The following is a 24,192-nucleotide window of genomic DNA, read 5'->3' as shown; positions in this document are numbered from 1 at the left end:
ATGTCTGGTCTGGGCCAAGGTGGGAGGGAGTGGGCTCTAAACCATGGCTCAGCCTCAGGCTCCCTCCTCCCCAGGTTTTTTGTTCGCCTCTGCCCCATCCTGGGGTGCTCCTGTACCTTCACAAGCTTCCTTAGAGAGAGCGAGCAAGCCTCTAAACCCACATCCCACACTAGGCTGGATCCCCATCCTTGTTGCCTGGAGGTATACCTCCTTCTGAGAGAAAACCCACTGAATATGTGGGTTTTGGCCCCAGCAGTGCTTGCTGGTTGGGTTTGCTGAGTTTAGGAGTTGTGCCATGATAAGAAAGCATCTGCCAAGCCCAATGAGACTGTTGAGTCGTTGTCCAGAACACTGCGCAGAAGTTGGTATTTGTCATTAAGAGTGAGTGACTTCCTCAACCAACAGAGAGTGTAAAAAAATGTTTACATTTTCCACTTATTTCCATTAAGAAAACATGTGGGTTCCTCTGAGTAGTATGTTATACCTATATTGCAGCTGCACCAGTCTGTGGTTAAAATATGGAACCCCCTTATCGTTGTTTGTGTTCTTCCATTTCCTCTGTTTGAGTCTGAATTTTGCCATCAAGATAATAAAATGTGACCAGAGTAGAATATGTGCATTGGTAGACACTGTGAATTTCATCAGAGATGTTTTTTTCTGATTGCTGAAAGTTCTCCCATTGGGACTTGAAGGGTGATTATTTTTCTGTGTATTGACCAGAATGATTTGACAGGGACATGCTGCAGGTAAATGGTTCTTTCTGAATTGATGTGAATAAAATCCCACGTAAGATGAGTTCAGTGTGTGTGGATTTTTTTTAAACAATAGAAAATTGGATTGTTAGAGCTTCAAAGAAGAGTGAAGACAGCTGTGTTTGTTTTCTTCAGGGAACTTAAATAAAAAGTCTTGTTTTAAATACTTAATCTGAAGAGGCAAATTAATGTAACAAAATAAATGGAGGACATCACATTTACTTGAGTAACAGAACATGTTGAGAAGTACAGACGTCACCAGGAGATGTTTGGTGACTCTCACAGAGTCGGGGGGGGGGGGGGGGGGCGGAGTCCTCAGTGTCTCTGGGCAGGAGTTGGTTTTCCCGCCCCCAGGGACTGCGAAGAACCCTGAGCCAGGCCCTGCCCAGGATAGTGGAGGACAGTCCTGGTTCACTTAGTTCACTAGGCACACAGCGAGGTGAAAAAGAAGCGTTCTGGACAGGAAGTGGGAACTTGGTACCTTTCAGACAAAACTCATCCAGGATTTTATATTGTGATATTTGATGATTAAATTGGTACATTAATAGTGTTAGAATTAACCTGTACAGCATTAGAAGAAATGGGGAGACAGTGTCACCTCCTTAAAGACATTCTTGTGTCCCTAGAAGCGGCCAAGTAACTCATCAGTGTAGACATGGTCTGTTGTTCTGCTGTTAGTCATTGTTTCCCCTGGTTCTGTTAGGGCTGGCTCCATTCCCCTTTGGTTAGCCAGCGGTGGCCTAGCCTTGGCTGTTATGAGCACATTTCATGCCATTCTTAGTGTGGTTTCTATCCCCTTAGTCACTTTTGTACACGTAACCCGGTGTCATCGCCTGTGTTTTGCATTCCCAGAGTGAGGGCAGACAGTGTCTCTGCATGCTTGGCATGTGCCTTTCAGTAATTTTCCTATTGTTTGAAAATGTCATTACTGAGACACTTTTGCCTTGCTGGGACCAAGATGGTGGTAACTGGAGTGCGTACTGCCTTCTTAGTGTTTGCATGGGATAATTCACATGATCCTCACAATAATCCTAGAGGGAGGTGCTGCTGTCACCTCCACTGTACCGATGAGGACTCTGTGGCACAGAAAGGTTGAGTAACTTAGGTGAGGTCACACAACACTAAGAGGTAGAGCCAGTATTTGAACCCAGAGAGTGAGGCATTAGAGTGTATGCTCTTTGCCACCAAATGAATTTGCTAGACTGCTCTGTGCAAGTTCAAATTGTATATGAAGAGTACATAGGGTCAGTCACTCAGACTGATTTAGAGCTCATTTGTGTTTAACATTTCCAACAACTGCTAAAACAAATATCTCCTTGCCACCAAATGAATAAAAAGTTAATTTTGAATGGAGTTTTACTTTGGGATAGAGAATCCTATGATGTCACTGTAGGAGACCTATCTTATTAGCTCTTCCCCTAATAAAGGAACCTACCTATGACTTTGAAGCGAACACTTTCCTACTGCACGTTTGTAAGGATTTGGGAGGGTGTGGGAGAGAAAGGGCCCTGTCCAATATTACTTGCATTATATTCAGCCTACTAATTTAGCATCTGTCTTGCTATGCCAGCTATTGGGCCAGAGTTTAGTTTTATTTTTAGTAAATGTGTGATTCTGTGGGTCTACTTATTTTATAACATAAAAGAATGTTGGAGCTGGATGGGAGACTTGAGGCCGCTGACCTGCCTCCCCTGTTTATGGACCTGGCAAGTCAGTGTGGCTCCCACAGGCAGAGTGCGCCCTGGCCCTGGGCCCCTGCTGTCTGTGAGCACTGGCCCAGGCTGTAAGGTTGGTGAGCACAATTTACTAAACACCATGGCCACACTCTGTGCTGGGCTTCAGAGCTGCAAAATGAAGAAGACAGACAAGACCTCAGTCCCTTCAATGTGTGCCACTTCTTTGTCATTATGGCAAATTATTCCCAAAGGCATCAGTTTACCTTTTATCTTAGAGGTTAAATTTTAAAAATCTACTTGAAATTCCAGGTCTTGTCAATTAAAAAAGCTCATCGTTCTGATTTAACTCATTGAGTTGCTTCTATTTAGTCTGAATTAGCAAATCGTTTTGCTCTAGACTTTTTAAAATGGACATTGTCTAGAAAAAAAAACTCAAGATGGTGCTTGAGGCTAAATACATGTAAATATATGTGTACACATGTGCCCTTTGCAGCGGGTGTGCAACACGGGGGGATTCCCTCCACTCATTTCACCTTCCCCAGGAGGGCAATGAGGGGTCTCTGCTTGCAGTCACATGTTCCCTTAGAGCTCTGATGAATGTGAAAACAGTATGTGATTTACAACAGTGGAGGGGACTTCTGAGAACCAGACCTGCTCCCTGGACCCAGCAAGGCTTCCCTGCTGCCAGCATCACAGGGTCCTAACCTGTCACCAGCTGATCTCTCTGCTCTTCTTTCTATAAGATCTGGAAACAGAAAAGAAAAACCATCTGATCTGGAGCATAGCTAAGACATGAAGGTCACACTGTCTACACATCGGGGCTGGACAGCATATGACACTTTGCTCAGGGCCTGTGCTCTCCCTGGATTTGGCTCATTATGTAGGTGAAAGACCAGGTCCAGAGAGACAGCAGCCCCTGTCACCATGGCTGCTCCTGTCACCATGGCTGCCTCTGGAAGAGAGAGTCAGACAAGTTTGTGTGGTGAGTAGGAAGTCCTTCTTGTCCTGAACTTCCAAGGGCACGATTAAGCATGAAGTGTGTGGGGCCGCTTGGGTTTTCTCCATTAACATCATATGGTGCCATTGTCCACATGACTCTTGGGACATCCTGAGACACACTACTGCAAAAGCAAAATATTACAATTTAATTATTTATTGATATCCATGAATAGAATAAAAGTGGTTTCTACTTTCTAGGCTGCTGCCTAGTATAATTGAAAGAGAAGAACTATTTGCTTTTCTGGGGCACTGTATGGCAGCTGACATTTATTCTAGCACTGTTTTATTTAATAAAAGAATCTGAAAATATATTTATTTTAAGTGCTGTTTCCAGTCTGAAAAATAGAAGCTTCTTCCAAGGGAAGGAGCAGCTCTATACCCGCAGCCGCCAGCTTTCCCCAAGACTGGACGTGAGGGCACGTTGGGGCAGTGACTCAGAGGCCTGAATGGCCTGACTGACAGCTTCTTGGGCTCGCAGAGCTTCCATGTCCCTGCTGGCAGAAGCTCCTGGTGGACTCTGTGGCCTCACTGACAGTGTTGTGTTTCTTCTGGGATGGAAAATGCTGCTTACGATACCTCATGGCAATAAAGAAGCCTCAAGTGACGTGGTGTGAGGCCAGCCAGGAGTGATCTGTCTGGAGTTACCTGGTTGTGGAGTGCCATGGTGGTAACTGTGCTTTTAATCATCAGGCTCAAGCTGATACCTTATCACCCCATAGGCAGTTTATGTGTTCAACCCTTTTGACTTTCTGTGTCGTACCTCCTAGAGAAAAATGACCATCTTGGTCAGATTATAACTTTCCCCCGAAAGAATTTTATTTAACAAAATAAAAAAAGCCTTATATTATTTATGTCACTATTCTCCATTTTTTATACACTCCTACAAAATAACTTCCTGGCTTATCACAAGTATATACCTTGGAAATATATCAATTTGATATCTTATTAAAGAATCAAAGTTGAAATTAAAAGCCCAGTAAAAATTGCTTTTATGTTTGCATCACCGTGAGCTACTGATCTGGACCTTCTAGCGGTTCTTTTATGAATTCCCCTAAAGTGATACCTGCTTTGCAAAGGTTGTCAGAGTTGTCAAGATGACAGTGACAGAAGACCACGGTCTTCGTGCATTCAGCAGTTGGCGTCAGGCTGGAGACTGTTCGTTCTCTCTGCACGTAACTGCATAATGGATGCCTCTGTGAAGTTGGTAGCAAACTGTGGCTGTGTGAAATGGCACCAGAATGTTTCCTTCACAAATTTATCCATTGCTTATGATAAAGGGAGTTCACAGAACTAAATAGGAGAGGAGACTTCCAAGTGCTTCTAGACATTGTAAGTGTTGTTGCGTCCAACTTTCCTATAATCAGGTGGGATAATTCTGTGTATGTGAGCTTTAAAAAAACCGTGATGAAAATCTTCTTTCCCTCTATTACAATCAGAATGGCATCTTATTTTTATAGGTTGTGACTGATGGGTTGTAAACTTCCAAAATGTTGATTCTTTTTCCTGTGGAGTTGTGTAACACCTGAGAGAACAGATTGCTAATGGGGATGAGTAAATTACCAAACTCCCATCGCGCCTAATTATGTTGTGGTGACTTAGTGTGAATTTTTCCTCTCATTTTATTCCCACAGCCTGTGTGCACTTAAAATCACCCGCAAATTGTTAAAAAAAAAAAACAAAAACCGAAACTATTCACTACGTGTCTGGTGTCTCCCTTCCGTTTTTAGTCAAATGACCTGGCACCCATGGAATGGGCTAACCAACAGGTGTAACATGCAAGACCGAGGCTCAAATTAATCATTTCTTAGAGTTTCAATTCGGAAAACATTTGATTAAATGCTTAATGGTACACAAAGTACTATGCTATACATAATGAAAAATATAGAGTATTGTGATATTTTGCCCAGTGGAAGCAAACGTTTTTGTGGGGGAGATATCTCCAGTTAATTGTAATGATTGATTTGATACAGGAGTCAGCAAGTCTTTTCTATAAAAGACCAGATAGTAAATATTTTAAGCTTTGCAGGCCACATATAGTCTAAGCTTTGTGGTGGTAGCAGGAAAGCAGCCATAGATAATATGTAAATGAGTGGGGAGAAAGTAGGGTGAGGTTGCAGATGCAAGGGGAGGAGGTCCCCGTGTGCCATGGACAGGGTAGGAGGAAGGACAGTGACAGGGAGAAGTGGAGGGAGTGTTCTTAGAAAAGTGGATGGAAAAATCTTTTCTTGACACCAAAAGGAAAGCGGGGCAGTTGTGAAACTCACACATTCAAAGTGTACAATTCAGTGGTTTTAATATGGATACAGGTATGTGTAACCATGAACACCATTGATATAAAACATGTTTATCACCTCAGGAAGATGCCCTGTATTGCTCTGCATTGCCCTGTATTGCCACTCCACCCCACACCCCCATTGCCCACCCCCAGCCCTGAGTGACATTTCCTGCTTCTGGGCTTTCAAGTGAATGGCCTTTTTTGACTGGCTTCTTTCACTCACTGTAATGTTTGTGAGGCTCATCCATTGTAGCAGGAATCACTACTTGATCCCTTTTTAAGTATAATATTCCATTGCATGGACACACCACATTTTGTTTATCCATTCATCAGTTGATGGAACTTGGGTTGTTTCTATCTCTCCATTTACTTTTAATGATTGTATAGAAAAGTGAACATACACTCTACATTTTGAGAACCAAATCATTCTTTTTCTCATATGAAACTAGCTGACAAAGGGAAAATATTGGCATAATTCTGAGTCCCTTGGAAAGAACGTTTCCTACACAGCTTCCTTACTAAACCTGGGTCAGACTCAGGGTTTGGCAGATCACAAGACTTTCCCAAGGTTTCCTGGCCAGTGAACAATGATGGCAGTGTAGAGTCCAAAGACCATGTTCTTCTGGTGCATCAGATGAATGACTGATTCCTAAAAGTAAACACCAAGAGCTTTAGAACAGGTTGTTCTGCCTGTGTATGTACACAATATGCCAGATCTGCATGTCAGGATATTCTAATAAAAATTCCACAGGACACTCGATTCATGGACAGCTGCTGTTGATGAACTGCCCTCAGACTTCCCCACACTCTTGCTAATGGTCTGTGGAATCCCTAAAGTGTGACTCAAGTGCTGTTATCACAAAGCACATTTGGGAACTTGGCATCATTCAGCTGCAAATCACAGGTGGATGTATAAAACAGGAGATGCATGTCTCACCTCCAGGAGGATTTTCAAAAGCTATGATCTCCCTTGCATGCACCCCTACCCACCTTCCCTGACTCTTGGGACCGCTGGCCGACGTGGTAGTTGTGAACTGCAACTCCGTGATAGGTCTTCCATGAGCCCTCCACCTGCTGGCTGTACACCCTGACATCCCCTCCTGGTTTGTGAGGGGCAGGCACTCTTGTTTCCCAGTGGTCCATTCTGGTGCCACCTCACTTCCCTGCCGGCCATAGTTCTTGGCTGAGCTGTCAGCTGGCTGGTGGCAGGTGTGTCACAGCTACTTATAATGGAAAGGCCCACTGATATGCCTGGGTCTGTGGGAGTCCGAGGAAGAGGACAGCCATTTGATCCAGCACCTAGTGAAGGGCCCCAATTTAAGGGTGTAAAACATTCACTCAGGAGTAGGCTGTGCTGGATGAGGCAATGCCTGCACACACAGGCACGTGCTGTGTATCTTTCACACATGGAAACAGTGTGTGCTTGGTAAATACTGGAGGGGCGCCTGGTTGGCTCAGTCGGTTAAGTGTCCAACTCTTGGTTTTGGGCTAAGGTCATGATCTCACGGTTTGTGAGTTTAAGCCGCACATCTGGCTTTGTGCTGACAGTGTGGAGCCTGCTTAGGATTCTTTCCCTCTCTCTCTTCCCCTCTCCCACTTGCTCTTTCTGTCTCTCTCTCTCTCTCTCTCTCAAAAATAAATAAGTAAACTTAAAAAAAAAGACTAGGTAAATACTGGAATTTAGGTATTATTAGGACAGGTGATGTACTTTCTCCTCTCCACACTAAGGACTGCCTGGTATGCAGGAATTACTTCCCAGTATTGAGTGCCCAGACTATGGAAGTCAGGACAATGAGAACAGGAGCTCACAGAGCTCTTGATGCTAAACAGGGAATTTCTTGCTTAAACATCCATTTTTTAAAAATGCTGGTTGGAAAAGAAAAGGAGTAAAAGTCCAAGAGAGTGAGAAAGAAGAGGAGCCTGTGGAATGAGACAGCAGGGGGGAAGATGTGGCCCACCTCAGGAATCCCCACCTGCAGATTGGTAGACAGGTAGCTCTTCAGAAGCTGGAGAGGTGAAAAGGAAAAAGGTGATTTTTGAAAGGAACCCTAATATTTTGAAGGAAAGCATTTTACAAATGTATTTGCAGCTGGCAGATGGTTAACAAGAAGACACATTTGGTTCTCTCTGAAGTGGGGGAAGCTCACTGGAGACAGGAATAGGTAAATAACAGATGTCTTCATCTGCCCACTCCCTCCAGTGCTCAGGAGGCAGAGAGGTGAGGAGAGTGTCTGTAAGTGGGGGTGTGTGCCAGGCTGTAGGTATTCTCCTCCCCCACTGCCATGCTGAGGGAGCAAGGCAGGAGGGGTGTCAGTGAGGAAGAGGGGGCACAGGAACTGGGCAGTGTCCCCTGTCCCCAAGGATGACCCTAGTCCTGCAAGACTACAGTGTTTGCTGTTGGCTCCCAGTGCCCAGCCACTGGGCATCCCCACCCCTTCCTGGCCTGGGCATTTAAAGAGCTGTCTGTTTTATTTGGGAAACCCACATTCTTCGGAGACCTGTTTAATTAAGTTCCCATTTGCACCTAACGTTGGCATACGTGGTGAGATTTCTCTCATTGGAGCTATTTTTAGGTCGTTTTCTGGAAAGATGCCTCTTTCCCCGCAGGCAGCCTCTGACTATGTGCCAGATAGCTCAGCCTTTGCATTTTATTTTTCTGAAGACTCACTATTTTTGTGGGGTTTTTGGTGCTTATTTGACCTGGACTTCTGATAAGGTGTCTAAAAATAGCTTTTGGGCCTCCTGTGGGCTATTGGCCTTTTACAATTACTCTTCCAATTTAAAATATCTGCCTTTTGTCATCACTGGATTCTGGAATGGAGTAAGTCCAAGTATTTGGAAGGTTTCTCTAATTCTTCTTCCCCCTCTGGGTGTTGACTGGCCTTGTTACCTCATGTTGTCTCACAGTGAAAAGGGCTGGGTGACCTGTCCATCTTGTGGGACTTCTGGAAACTTACCCTAGAAACTTACACAGACAGGTTTCATTTGCTGATCCATAGGTGTGTGTGTGTGTTATTCAGTAGTGGGAATCTATGTTATCCTAAGGGTGGCATCTTCAGGCCATTTTGTTCAAAGCCTCTTTTGTGGGATGAGGAGCAGAGGTCAAGAGGGGTACAGTCTAACTCAAGGTCACTCATGGTCACACAGCTGGTCAGTCAAGTCAGAGTTGGCCTTCTGGAATCCCTAGGAGCTGTGTCAAGTGGCATTTGGGATGGTCAGTCACTGAGACCATCACAGGGTACCTCTGAGAGGGGGTGATGGTAGAGACTGTCCCTCAGCTTGGGTGCCATCTCACCCTGTCTATGCCCCTTGTCTCCCTGGCTTGCTGGGGCTGGCTCAACTAGGATATCCTCCTCCCTTAACCTGGCAGTTTCGATGTGGCCCGGGTCCTGTCCCTGACATTCACTGTCATTTTATCCCTGGCGTTCAGTCTTTGGCCCTGAGCATGGTTCCTGCACCCTGCTTCTCCCCAGGGGCCACCTTTGTGGGGAAAGGGAAGCAGACATTCCCCTCTAGTCTGTTTGGAAAGTATCTAGGACTAGCTGCTTGAACCATGTGCAGAGAAGGTGCTGGCTTGTCTGCCTGTAGGGTGGCTCAGGCAGTGACACTGGATTTGGACAATGGGACCTGGCCTCGCGGCTGCAGGGGTACTGCTATTTTGTGATCACAGGCTGTCCCCCAAACTGCACAGCTCAGGTCTGGGCACAATGACTGTAGTAGCTCCTGGTGTGTGCAAGGTTTGCCCTGGTCCCAGGTCCACTGAGGCCAAGGAAGCCAGGAAACCAGGGCCAGGTGTGGTGGACCATGCTGCCATTTTCAGTCTGATTCCTGACTCGTGGGGCTGCAGTCTTGGAGGGGAGGGGATGTTCCTGCACAGAGGCTCAAGTGAACCCGGACTGACATCCTGGGCACAGGTGTGGAGACGCTGGGGTTACCTGCTGAGTAGTATAACAGCTTCCATTCACCCCCCAGGGCTTCCACATGCTGGGTCTGGATTTGTATCAATTCTTTTAGCCTTGGCCATAACTCTGTGGGTGGGTGTAACTGTTTTCCTTTTTTGTGGGTGAGAGCACTGAGGCATAGTAAAGAACATGCCCAAGGTAGAGATAGGGTTTGAACCTGTGCAGTGGTCTGGTGCACCTCCCACCCATCCATTGTAGAATCCCAGGGGCCACTGCTGTTCTGCCTGACCCGAGGGAGTCCTGGATGGGTGGTGAGTGAAGGGGGTTTGGAAGGGGCTGGCCAGTCTTGTCTTTACCACCTGCAAGCTTTTTGTCCTCAGGCAGATGATGCAATTTCATGGACCCTGAATTTTTTCATCAATAAATGCGAGACGATGAAGCTCTCTTCCTTCTGGGAGCAAAGGAGATCCTGTTTGTGAAAGTGACGTGGGACTCAAAAGCCTACATACTCATAGGTACTCCTTGAAGCAGGTTACCTGTGGTTGGTGCATGAGCAGCAGGTTGCATGGAGAAGCAGTGACAGGCTCTCAAGGGGACCCTGAGCTTGGGGCATAATATTTTGTGGTCACTGTGTTCATATTCTTAACAATATTATCTTTAAGTCTGTGTTTTGTGAGGTGTGATGGGACAGTGAGCATGTTGGGACTTGGTGCCTAGGCTCCTGTGTGGTCTGGCTTCCTCAGGACAGTCACTCCCTGGTGGTGTCACCATGGGACAGGGCCCCCACCTAGAGTCCAAAGATTGCTGGGCATCCTCAAGGCTCTGCACTGACCCTGCCTGGATCTCCTGCCTGAGAAGTCAGCATGAAAACGCATATAAAAAACACTGTGACCAGTAGGAGAGTGATCGCAGAAGAAAGGAAAAGGCTTTGCCTCCTGTGTGCACAGAGCACCTGCCCTTGTATTTTGCACTGGGTCTCACAGGTGATGTAGGTGGCTTCTGGTGGCAGCCTCAGTTATTGGGGATCTAAAAGGTAGAGGAAGTTGAAGATTTTCATGGAATTGGGCCTGTGGTGAGCAAGGGACAGGCCGCTAGTGTGGCTGCCCCACTGATGGGTTTAGTGACACCTCCTGTTAGCTTTCCTGGCAGTTAGGCCATGGTAGGGGGCATCTCTCCTCCCAGGAGGTGCTCAGGAGTGCAGACCAGCACACTTGGAGGTCCCTTCTGGATGCCAGGGACAGTCACATCAGTAGCCTCAGGGACTGTAAATGACATTGACTGCATGTGCTGTAAATGAAAAAATAAACCCACGATCTTAACCCTGTGAGATTATAGCTGCAGTAAGTGTACATGGCAGTAAAATTTATGTCCCTAAAGAACAAATTCTCAACAGTGCAATACAGGGATTACTTTAAACGTCCATGTGACGAATAACTTAAAAATAAAACTCAGTGAGCTAGGGGTGTGCAGGGAAGAGGGGGCAGGATGGGGATGGAGCAGGCTCTCAGTATGTGCCCTGCCAGGACAGTGGGCAATGTCTGGAGATAGCTAAGGGGGCTGCGGCTCAGCGTCCTCCAGTGCACACGACAGATCCCACCACAGAGAAATGTCACCAGTGCCAAGGCCGAGAAGAAGCCTCTCTCTTTTTTTTTTTTTAATTTTTTTTAACGTTATTTATTTTTGAGACAGAGAGAGACAGAGCATGAACAGGGGAGGAGCAGAGAGAGAGGGAGACACAGAATCTGAAACAGGCTCCAGGCTCTGAGCTGTCAGCACAGAGCCCGATGCGGGACTCGAACTCACGGACCGTGAGATCATGACCTGAGCCGATGTCGGACGCTTAACCGACCAAGCCACCCAGGCGCCCCGAAGCCTCTCTCTTTAAAGGGACTGGGGTGGTTACCCTGGAAAGTGGGAAGCACCTCCCTGACAGCCTGGCCTGTTGGTCACACCACCATCCCAATCCCTTCACATCCCCATATATCTGCTGCATAAGCAGGTCCATTAGGGCCCAGAGCAAAGAGGAGGAGAAAAGCCATTTCCCTGTCTGTGCCTCTCTCCACATGTTGACACGCCGTAGGGTTTTCTGTTTGCCGTGGGGAGCCTGTGGACCCTCATAGTCTGGGAACCCCTGTGACTTGTTTGGGGCCATGTGGCTGATGCAGCCCTGCCAGCTCTGTTGCCTCTGCTGTTGGGGACAGATGGTAGAGGGGAGTGAGGGATGGCACTGAGGACAGACCTGGGAGGTAGGCGGGACTGGCAGAGTAGCAGCCCACGCCCCTCTCCATGTGGATCTTATGAGTGAGTGGACCCATTCACCTTACTCCTCGGCTCACCCTGCAGAACCTCTGAGCAGCTGAACACTGCTAGGCAGGCTCACACACCACTCAGAGGGCACAGCCACGGTGGGGATAGGTGTAAACAGAGGTGGAGATGCTGGTGCCTTGGAAAACTGCCATAAATGCTCAGCAGATGTTTTCATGTTCCTTATTTGGGAAAGTAATGCCCTTCTAGGAGAATTCTGTCCTGTGCTGCTAAGCTAGCAACATCCCACTGATTTGTCTAACACGTTTGACATCAATACCAGGGTACACGGAGTCAGAAAGGAATATTGGTTGAGAGGCAGCTGTTTAAATGAAAGTCGTTGGCTATACATCCAAAGAAAATGGGGGACACAAGCAATGACTGTGGACCACATTTGGATCTGCCTTGAGGCTTGGCTAGGTTTGTTACTGCGAGGCTCACAACAGGCATGCAGACATTCCCTGAGAGGCCACCTTGGCCCGTCAGCTTATGGCCAGTCAGAGAATGTGGCCACCACCTCCTCTTGCCCGCTCTCATGGGATAGAATAAAGGGAGACATTCACATCTGGTAGGCAGAGGAAAGGGAAGAACACAGCCCCCCTCCTCCCTTATGCTGGACCACACAGGGTCACCCTGAACCCTTCCACAGACTGCAAGCCCCTGTCCTGGTCTCAGCATCCGCAAGGCTGCTCCGAGTGTCCCATCCCATCACAGCCCCGTGAGACTGGAGCATCACCTGCTTTCAGGTCTAGTGGAGGGAGGGCCCTGAAGCCCTGTAAAAGAGAGATTGATGGGGAATTCTCTGGTGATTGTGTTTTGGGTGCTCCAGGGGCCTTCCATCATCTAAGGTTTCCTGATGTGAAGTGGTAGCTGGATGTGGGGCAGGTAACTCTCCCCTTCTGTCTGTGAGATGCTGTTTACACCACCTACCTCTGTTGTGACAGCCAGAACCATCTCCAGACATTACCCAGTGTCTGCCAACAGGTAGATTGCCCTTGTTTAAGAACCACTGTCTAGAACAGTCTCCCCAACTTTGTTTTCCAAGACATTGACCTTTTGAAGACACCAGGCCAGTAGTTATTTTGTGAAATGTCCCACATTCTGGATTTGTGTTCTGGTCATTAACTTGTTTCTTAATTGCCTGTATTTTCTCCAAATTGGAAATAGGGCCAAAGTAAGGCTTTATTGTGTTCCAATGAAATGATTTACAAAACCTAACTTTTAAAGTAGAGCAACTTATGTGACTCACAACAAAAATAACTTTTGGGGGTGGAGAAGGGCACGTTTCTCAGACGTGGGCGAGAGCGGCCGCATGTCTGCCGTGAGTTTCTTGGAGCATTGGCTGGTGGCCAACCCTTCCACAGAATGCGCTCTCTTCACAGCTGGTATTTCGGGGCAGGCTGCCTTGCTTGCTGCTAGTGAGGCCGCCTGTTTCCACATTGCTCCCTCAGCAGAGTTTCCTGGGGCAGGTGAAAGCTCTATGTATGTGTGTGTCTGACACTGTCAGACCCTCGAGCTGAAGTGTTCTCTTTGTCCTTCCTTTTTTTCCATAGAAACCAACAGAAGGTTATGCATTATTTGTTTACTTAAAAGAAAAAAGTAGATGTGTTTCTCTCAGCTTCATGCAATACTGAGCTGATCATATTTATTTTAAAAAAGTGTTTGAAGGTTGGCCAGGAGCTGGGACTGCCAAGGGAACTGTCACCTGGACTCTGAGGTTTCTCTTGGGGCTCTGCGGTCACTCTCTGGGAATTTCATGAGCTGAAGTACATGAATGGGAGGGCAGTGGGCTCTCCCTGCCTGGAGATGACACTCTGTGTCCAGGGTTGGTCCCCAACATGTCACCAATGACAAGGTTTATGGCAGGGGAGACCAAGGATCCCTTAACTCTTGCAGGTCTGTCCCTGTACCAGTACCAAAGTTAATTGAGAGCATTCTTGACACCTTTCTGCCCAGCTTGGGTTTGGGTTAGTAAGTCTGTTTCATAGCTGAAATCAACCGTGGCACACCTGTGCGTGGCTAGGCTCTGCCTTCGTGGGAGGGGAGAGTCGTCCAGGAGCACTCAGGCACCCGAGGCAGGGCCTGTCCTGCAGCACTGGGAGAAAGGCTGCGGGGCTGCATGTGCTTCTCTAAGAAGGAGGGGTGCTGTGGCTGTGGGGGGTTACAGCACATGGTAAACGGGGGGACAAGGGTGCAATGGTGAGAGAAGACTGGGCGCCGTGTTTTATAATTATGCTGTCATCGAGTGTAAACACAGAGGTCTGTTTACAGAGGTTCGTTTTATGAGCTACAATTATTATTTCTGGATGATTCTGGTGTATGGTAATCATTAGAGTAAGCTGTGTATCTGATTAAATAAAGAATTTGTCTCTAATTTATGCCAATTTAAAGATGTCTTCTGTGTTCTCTTTGTCTCTGGGGGAGGGGAGGCAGGTTGCTATGGAGACAGCATAAGAAAAAGACAGCAAGAAAGCTTAGCAGTTTCAATTTTGAAAATATTTGTGATGTAGGTAATTATATATGTAATAATGTTATGCAGCAGAGCCATCTAACTTTGGAAAGATGTGTGTCATGGAATTTTACAGTAAAACAGTGTTTCTGTAAGGAAAAAATGCTGTTTGTCTTTTATTAGGATATTGAAGTTGTGAACAATAAAGATACAGTGGAGCCCTAAAGTTGTTTGCAGGGGTGCAGCTGCTGCATGATGTAACGGGCCACCTATAGAATTTAGGAAGCTATCTCGCTTGCAGGTAAAACACTTACATAGTAAGACTTACCTGGGACTACACTGAGCATGTAATTTTTCAAGTAGCTGAAATCAACTTTAGTCTGGTTAATAACTGATCTTGATCCATTTAAATGGCACCATTTTCTTTCTGTTTGCTTTTTTATTAACCCATATCTCATATTGTTGGGGGCCAGTTTAACAAACTGACACATGGTTGTTTCCCTCTATCCTCATTTCCCCCTGCATTTCAGATTAGTTTTGCTCTAATTGGGAATTCTTTCTTTGGCTCATATGCAGTTGGTAATCTCCTCTCCTTCTCCCTCCCACCCCTACCCCCGGTTTTAGAATTCTGATGTTATTGGAAAGACAAAGCACGGGACTTGTTAAATTTAACAGTACAGCAAACACTTACCAAATGCCAGTGCCAGGCCCTGAGCTGGCCACTTAGTCAGCCTTCATGGAACCTGCACCCTAAGTGTAAGCTCTGCTAAGACATGATGTGACTATCCTGTGGTTCCTAAGTGACTCCTCTCACAGAGCTGAGGTTTTAGCTCACATCTAGAGGTGGTGGGTTCAAGATGGATACACATTTGTGGGCACTCTGGCCATCCAGAAGTGAGGACATATTCCCTCCACTTGAACCTAGACTCTGTGTGGCAGCTTGGCCCATAGATTATAGTAGAAGTGACTCTGCCAATTTCTGGGTCTAGCCTTCAGAGACCAGCACCTTGCACTTTGTCCCTTGGAACACTCACCCTTGGAACTCGGCCATCCTGTGAGGAAGCCCAAGCAGCCCTGGAGAAAGGCCCATGTAGGGAGAAGCCAAAGCCCCCTGCTGATGGTCCTAGCTAAGTTCCAACAGCCAGCACCATGTGCCTGCCCCTCAAGTGGGCTTCCCACAGGCAGATTCTCTGGCTCTAACTGATCTGTAAGGCTGTTCTCATGTGGAGCAGGCATGCACTATTCCTGACAAACCCTGTTCAAGTTTCATGTTTGTAGGCAAAACTGACTGTTGTTTTACAACACTGAGTTTTGGGCTCATTTGTTATGCAGCAATGGATAACCAGGACACTTAGTTATTTTTCTAGCCTCTATACTGTTTTTCTGGGAATATGCCAATGTTGAATAGACCTTTCACAGGAAATGAGGTACAGGGATACTTGCCTAGGTCATACACACGTTTGATGTCTCAAGGGTGAAATGCGCAACCAACTCTAGCAATAGGGAAATTCAGGGTAATTATCTCTTCCCAGTAACTTTTGTTTTACTGATCTGCTAGAGAAGCTCCTTAAAGAGGACTAGTGTGGGTGGAGAAGGTCTGAGGGATCTAGTTCACCTGACAGAAATGCGTTTGGCAGAGAGGCTCCCATAGAGATCCAGCAATGATAGGGATGCACCCAGAGTAGATGGATCTGACATTTGTTGTGGGTGCCCCACACCAAACCCACAAACTTTGCCCATCTATTCCCAAATGCTCCAAGTTGGACAAGGTCTTTTTGTGGGCACAGCCAGTGTTCTCAGTGTGCTGGTCTGGGGTTGGTTCTGTGTTTATTTAACCATCTGCTCATTCTAAAGATGATCCATGTTGGGCCTTCGGTGAGCAATTTATGCAAAGGGACATGAAGAAGACACAGCAGTTCTGTCTTGTTCCCTCTGCACTGTGGCCTGGCTGCCATTGTACTTGTGTAGCTGTGGCCTGATGGTCTGATATCCTGCAGAGTCATAAGGCATTTCTGGGCTATAAGAAAACCAAAAGGTCATCAGATTCTGAAGTTCCCTCAGGCCAGGTCATGCGCAGGTGACTTGGGCAACCATGACCAACTACTCTTGGCTGCAGGGGTGTGCTGGAAAATGATTAATGGTCAGTTCTCTGGAAAAAAGCCCTGATAGAATATGCCAATTTGGGGGCATAAATACTTCTATAACGACTGATTCCAAGCCACCAACATGATATCACTGAGTTGAGGAGAGATGGGTACAATTGGCTTACCTGAGCCACTGCCAGTGGCTCTGGCCTTGGCCCTGGGGATGAGGGGGGAATGAGAACAGTGTGAGGTGTGCATGTCTATGTACAGCCTCTGTGTCACATTATCTGAGTAAAGGTGCCTGCTTTACTAGGGCAGATTTTCCTTCCTTTTGAGCTTTCTGTCCACTAGCCTTTTGCATGTTAAAATGGTCTTTCTTTTATGAGTTCATTTGTTATTTTTATTGTGGCAAAATATGCATAACACAAAATTTACCATGTTAGCCATATTTAAGTGGGTAATTCAGTGGCATTAACATTGATGGTATTGTGCAACCACTACCGTGATCCATTTCCAGAATTTTTTCATCATCCCAAACAAAAACCCTGTACCCAGTCAACAGTTGTTCCTCATTCTCTCCTTCACCTAGCCCCCTGGTAACCTCTGTTCTACTTTGTCTCTATGGATATGAGTGCTCACATAAGTGGAATAATACCATATGTTGTAGCATGTGTCAGAATATCCTTCCTTTCAAAGGCTGAATGATATTCCATTGTATGTATAGACCACATTTTACATGTCTGTTCATCCATCGATGGGCATTTGGGATGTTTCCACCTTTTGCTTCTGTGAATTATGCTGCTGTGAACATGGGTGTACAAGTATATGTTTGAGTTTCTGCCTTTATGTTTTTGAGTATAAACTTAGAAGTAATATTTCAAGATTTTTAATGTAACTGGTCCATTAAAGTCCAAAGTGGGGAACTACTGGTCTTCTCAGCTCTTCATTCTTGTGTGTGGAATTTGAGCCCAGAGAGGCCATATTCTATTTTCAAAGTTGCCCAGCTGATGAGTGGCATGGTAGATACTGGAGCCCAAGTCCCTGGAGGACAGGGTTGTCTGGAGTGACATGAACTGAACAATTGGAATGGCATCTGAGCCTGGAGCAAATGATCTGGGCAGGGCAGTTAGAGTTTTCCCAACACCTGCAGGCATGGGCAGGAGATTATGGACCCAGCCTGTCCCAACTCAGGGAGGTACCTGGGTGGGCTGGACAAACTGGGGAGGTGGTGTCTGGTGAACTTCTTCCATGGGGGCAGTCAAGGGGAGGAAGTTGGGTTTCCTGCTTAGGTTCTCTTGGTCAGGTAGGGAGAAATGCTACAGAGCTTTTTACTGTCCCTGCTTTTAAAACATAAGTCACTATAAAACATAGTATTTTAAATTAAAAAAAAATAAATTTACAAATTCAGGTAAGAAGGTTTCTTTTTAATTGAAAAGAGAAAAACCCTATTCTCATGTGGTGGAGTTACTGATGTCCTTACCTACCAGGGTACCCTTCCAGGCTCCCTCGGCTACATGTGCGTGTGTGCATGAGGCCTCTGTTCAGGTCTGTCCCCTCTCAGCATGTGGGTATTGCTGATGGCCCTTGGGTCAATTTTACCTGGCTCTGGTCTTCTGTAAAGAATGCATCTATTTTGGTTAACATACCCATTTATGCATATCTGTGGGGCCTCTGGAGAAAACATTACTTGCAGAATTAAGCTCAATTAAAGGAGAGTTGAGCCCTGCCACTCGGTCTGAAAGCTGGTTGGGGGTGGCTCACTGGCAGAGATAAAAAGCAAGGAGGCAGCCATGCTAAATGGCAGGATGGAAAGTGGGAAGAGGGTGTCCCACCATTGCAGCAGGCGTTGGTTACAAGCCTGGGTTTTAACATCTTTATTAATGATGCTGGAAGCATCAGTAAACAGCAATTTAATGAAATTCACAGATGATGCTAAATCTAGAGGTGTTACAAACAGCAGTGAAGGCAGAGCGAAGCCCTGAAGAGGGTAGAAATATGGAGAGGAAATAGTATGGGCCTCGTTGAAGTAAAACACAGAGGGGAACATGTAGAGGGAGGGGAGGAACCAGCCTGTGCATGGGGTTTATCAGGAAATCAGGCATCAGGAGAGCAAAGGGGCCATTGTGGATTGGGAGAGGTGAGCTTAGCGCACCATGGCCATGGAGAACATTAAAGATGCAGAGAAAATGATATTCCTTCCCAGTTACCCACCCTTCTATCACCTCTTCTTAGAAACCTGAATGCAGATTCTATTGGATTCAATAAGCAATTCAGTGAGCACTTGTTTTGGCACAGCTGGGCTAGCTCCAGAATTCCAGGAAGCTGTTCAAGCTTCAAGGGCATTTCTGTGTTTGATGAACGGGTTGGTGGGTATGGTTTGCCTGATGATGGCTCAGAATCATGGTCCTGGGTGGGGTATGGTTTTGTTTGGCTTCTAGATGACTTGTCAGGGTCCCAGCCACTGGTGTGTCATTTGGAATTCTCTCCCTCCTTTCTTTTATTCCTGTCTGTCCAATACCATGAAACAGGCTCCCCAGAAAAGGCTAAGGAAGGTCAATTGGCTTACAGTTAAATCTTAATACCAGTGCCTTAAGTGAGGAAACTGCTTTGATTGGTCATAGCTAATTATCAATCCCAAATTGTACAGCATTTCATTTAGGTCTCTGACAAGGAAAAACAGTATAAAAGTCTAAAAACAAATCCATTCTATTCACTGTGGCAGATTGTGGGGCTTAATTATAGCACCAAGGAAGGCCTGATGTTGCTTTACTGTCTAGTTGGAGAAATGAGATGGAAGCTGTTGAGCTTGTGTGGCACAACGACTGTCCCAGGATGGGCACTGAAAGAATAAGGGAGGACCAGACACAAGGGAGCTTCTGTCTGGTGGGAAAGAAAGGTGGTTGGAATATGATGTGACAAATGATATGACAGACGTCTTCCCAGGCTCCCTGGAGGAGGCCCTGCTCTGAGAGTTAAGCAGGCAGGAATGACCTTCTGAGTAGGTAGAGGATGCAGTCTGGGGGGAAAGTTCAGAAAAATCTAATGACGTAGTCAGGTAGATGCATCATTTGGATGCTCTTGGCTACAAGTAACAGGAACCCAACTGAAGGTGGTTTAAATCATAGGGAAACCCATAATCTCATTTGTCAATAACTCTTGGAGTGAGTGGTCCCAGGGTTAGTCCTGGGTCCAAAGAGGTCATCAAGGATGCAGGCTTTTCCTACCTGTCTGCCCTACTTACCACACACAGTGTGTCTCTCATAGTGGAAGATGGCTGATACAGTTCAGGCATCATGTCCTTCAATGACAGAATCCAATGATAGTATGGAAGGGCCAGAGCTCCTTGAGGTGTTCTCCATTTATAAGGGAAGAAAATCATCCCCTTGCATCTCACTGGTGGGAATGTGGCCATAAGATCTGCAAGGGAGTCTGGGAAAGTGAGTTCTGGGCATTTTCAGCCTCTGTCTCCGGCACAGGCTCTTAAAGCAAGAAAGATGGGGTTTGGTGGGGAGGTATGGGTTTCAGGTAGGTGCCAGCTATGTTGGCTACAGCAGGCCCCTTAGAGTGATGTCAAGACTGCAGACTGTGAGTATTGACAGGTAGTCAGGATCAGGTCAGTGGGAGCTTCATGTACCACATGAAGTCTGACTTTATCCTTTTCCTTGAGTGGAAAACCATGGTATGGTTTTAAAGAGCAACAGGACATGATCACTGTGGATACAGTGTGGTAGATGGCAGGGAGGCATGGTTAGGGACCATGCATCCAGTTAGGAGGTTATTTTAGTAAGCCAGTCAGGTGATAGTAACAGAACACAGAAAAGTCTGCTTGAGTAACCCCTTGAGGGGGTTTGAGGTCAGTCTCTGAGGCAAGGTTTGATGATTGAATTGAATGTGGGGACCAGGGGAGGGGGAGAGTCTGAAATGAGCTCCATGTTTTTGGTTTGAGTAAATGAAATAGGGACAATAGGCAGGTGATCAAGTTTGGAGAGAGGAGAAAGATCATGTTTTCCATGATCTGTCTTAGATGTACAGGCTTGTACCTGTGCTACATCTAACATCAGCAGGTGGTTGGACAAAGCAGGCTAAGACATAGACTGGAAATAGAGCTCTCAACACATGGTATATAGTTAAAACCACAGGAGGGGATGGGGCACCTAAGGTACATGATGGAGGAACTAGGCAGACGGACTCGTGTACTCCTTCTGGGAGCACCCACCATGATGGCTGAATGGAGGAGGAGCCCAGGGGCCACAAGGGGGAGGCAAGAGCCTGGAGAGGTCAGGGCTCTGAACACCAAGGAGCAGAGACATTGAGAGATAGGAGTAAGGTCCGGGCTGCCAGGTGCTACAGGAATGAGCAGTAAGACAGGATTAGGCATTCTGTTGACATGAAGTGACAAGATAGGAACCCTTTTCAAAGACATCAGACTATTGACTTCCTCTGGAAGAATGTATCAGCCTGACCTTCTAGCTGACACCGTCAGCCCTTCTGTGAACTCCACCATCAGAAAGCTGGGGTCTGGCTACTCAAGTGCATGACCTTGAGCCAGCCACTGCCCCCCTCATCTTACTTCCTCATCTGCCAAGGCAACAACGTCTGTGGGTATCAGGGGGCTGAGGCTGTGGAGGGTGGAGAGGTGAGCAGGGAGGCTTGGGAAATGGAAGGCCTAGTGGGGGAGCCACAGAGATACGGTGTGGGGGCAGAAGTGCCCTCAGGTAGAGCTGCGGACCAGGCAGGGCTGCCTGTTCCAGCAGGGACTGAGTCACTCCAGTCACACGTCTCCTTAGTGGCAGAGTGAGATATCAAATAATCTGGGAAACAACTTTTGTACTTCTAAATCTAGTAATTCTGGCCTTTAAAAAATGAGCAGCATTCAAGTTTCAGCTGAGATTATGAAGTTCCATCTGTGTCACAATTTACAGTGCTAAAGCGTTTCATGTGTCTCTGTCTCTCTCTGTCTCTCTATCTTCCCAAGCATTTGTCACTTTTGTGATAAGAAGTCTGTAGTTCAGTCCCTTCCTAATGCCAGGCATGGAAGGGATGGGAGGGGGAGAAGGCAGCTTTGGGTCCTGGGAGAAGAAGGGAGAATGAGTCTTCATTACACAACTGTTTTCTTGGTTAAAATCACAACAGTCATTTTAACACAGGGAAAGGGAGTTGCTCTATCAAGAAGAAATATTTTGACGAAGATCAATGAAGCTACATGATCTGTAAAATATGCAGTTTAGCCGACCTCTTCACAAACCACTTTAAACCTTCAGAAGAGCAGCAGGAGGAAAATGAGCCCATTTAAACTGCGTGTTTCCTGATAGCGTGTGCTCTGTGGAGAGCCACCTGTCTCAGGCACTTGCTCCCTGCCTCTGGTGAGAAGCTTCTTGGATGAGATTCTTGGTCACTGACGCCAGAGTCCCAGCAGTGGAGATTTGTTCTTGCCTGTGATACTGGTTTTTGGGATGCTGCTTCTGGAGTCTTACCCTGTGCCATGTCCTTACCGCTTTGACCTCACAGGAGACATCGCACACAGTCGTGTCTAAGGGTGAAGTGGTGAGCTAGAATTTGTGCACAGGTTGTTCTAGTTTGTCCCATTTCCTTTTTCTGATATGGGAGGTGGGATGTTAGGAATCCTGAGGAACATGCCTTATGGGGTCCACTCAAAGCTGCAGATGTGTGCTTGGCTCCTGCCTTGACAGGGCCACGGGAGGTCATGTGGGCATTTGAGTTGGTGGCTGAGTGCTGAGTTCCCAGGCTCCTTAACTTCCCTGACTTGTGTTTCATGACCATACACATGATCGTACACAGTCACTGAGGAGGAGAGGGTTAGAAGATGAAACTAGGTAGTTAATCTGAGTGGTGAGCATGTCAGCCTTCAAGGGAGAGCCCAGACCTGGCTGCAGCATGCAGGGGAGAGCAAGATGGGAGCCACCTGGCCCTGCAGCACCTGCCTGGGATCGCATGTGACCCAAAAAGCGTAGCCCCTGCTGCCTCACTGCCCCCTTCCAGGTCCTAAGCAAATTCCTCCTTGGCCAACTCTAGCTCTGAAACATAGGAAAGGGGATTTTAGGAAACCTAGTTCCCAGCCTGAGAAACACCAGGGCACAGTGTTCACAGGCCTCATTGTCTTATTGAATTCAATACTCAAAGCAGCCTTCTGTGTTAAAGTGATCAGATCCACTTTGCAGAGGAGGAACCTGAATCCCAGGGAATAAATCACTGGAGGACATCCTGACGTCTGGTTGGGGAGCTGCAGAACCCTGTGCTCTTTCCCTCTTGGGAAAGGAACCCCAAAGCCTGAAGGTGAGTGCCCAGTGTTCTCACACTGGAGCTATTTGTATGACTGTAGGGCTGCAGGGAGCCACCCATGCACATCCCTGGGGACCTTCCCTCATCCCGCATCTCCCCACCTCACTCAAGTCTGATGTCCTCATGGTGGCAAAGGCGGGTCAGACTGCAGAGTCACATGCTTATCACCTTCTAGAACTTGACTTAAATTGGCATGGCAATACATATTTTTAATAAAATACACATAGATTATACCATTTTAAGTATTCTTAATTGTGAGCTCAGTGGCGTTAAGTACATCCATGTCGTTGTGCAACCATCACTGCCGTCCTTCAGGACTTTTTCATCTTGCAAAACTGAAACTCTGTGCCCATTACACACCAAGTCCCCTCCCTGCTCCTGCAACCCCTGGTGCCCACCATCCTACTGCAGAAGTCTCTATGAATCTCATGACTCTAGGACCTCACACAAGTGGAATCACAGTGTTTGCCCTTTTGTGTCTGGCTTATCTCAGTATAATGTCCTCAAGGTTCCCCCATGTTGTAGCACATGTCAGAATTTCCTCCCTTTTTAAGGCTGGATAATATTCCATTGTATGGATAGATCATATTTTGTTTATCCATTTGTCTGCCCAATCTTGCTCTTGTAAAAATATTTTCATAGACTGTATTCTTAGAGCGATAACTCTTTTAATACAGTTTTGTCTTTCATGGAAGCTTTTGAGTATGCTTTGTTATTATTTTTAGCATAAAATGCCCTCAGAGAACTTAGGTGTCCTTATCCATAGGTACAGGGTTGTGGCTGCAGTTAGCATACACGAGGGAGGTGACAGGTCAAGCTCCCATGTGAACATCACCAGCTGACAGCTCTTAATTTGCTCCTCTGGGGTTACTGCCTGTCCTCCAGGCCTGGTGCTTGTGAGATGTTCCTTGGCCTGACCTAACTGTGTTTGGCTGTTTTCCTTCTTCAGCTCAGGGTTCAGGGCCAGGATTGAGAAATAGGTTCACTCCCGGTCTTAGAATAGGAGGAAGTCCTCCTGGCTAGCCATCTTTAGGGTGCCCAGCCTCAGGGCAGGTTTTTGCCTTTGATCCACTGTACCAGGCATGTTTGATAGACATGATCAGTCCACCAGAATGGGCATGAGAAGGACTAACACAGGAGTTACCAGCAAGGGAACCGGATGTTCCACAGCCTCTGGGGAAGAAGGGCTATTCCTTAACACCAAATGACTATGACATAGTAATAAACACAGATTATTCTCCCTACTGATTTTTTAAAATGTTTATTTATTTATTTTGAGAGAGAAAGAGAGAGCAGGGGAGGGACAGAGAGAGAGGAAGAGAGAGAATCTCAAACAGGCTCCACCCTGTTAGAGCAGGGCCCTATGTGGGGCTCGATCCCACAAACCGTGAGATAATGAGCTGAGTGGAAATCAAGAGTCGGACTCTTAACTGACTGAGCCACCCAGGTGC

General features: G+C 46.7%; 1 protein-coding gene across 3 annotated transcripts in view; it reads left to right on the top strand.

Annotated features, from left to right (window-relative positions):
• SH3RF3 (SH3 domain containing ring finger 3) overlaps positions 1-24,192 on the top strand; it is a 366,639-nt gene that overhangs the window by 50,500 nt on the left and 291,947 nt on the right. The gene's annotated exons all lie outside the window — the stretch shown is intronic.

The sequence above is a fragment of the Acinonyx jubatus genome, chromosome A3 (genome assembly GCF_027475565.1).
Source record: "Acinonyx jubatus isolate Ajub_Pintada_27869175 chromosome A3, VMU_Ajub_asm_v1.0, whole genome shotgun sequence".
NCBI classification, from domain to species: domain Eukaryota; kingdom Metazoa; phylum Chordata; class Mammalia; order Carnivora; family Felidae; genus Acinonyx; species Acinonyx jubatus.
The sequence above is the reverse complement of the archived record's forward strand: the minus strand, read 5'-3'. Positions and strand labels throughout refer to the sequence as shown.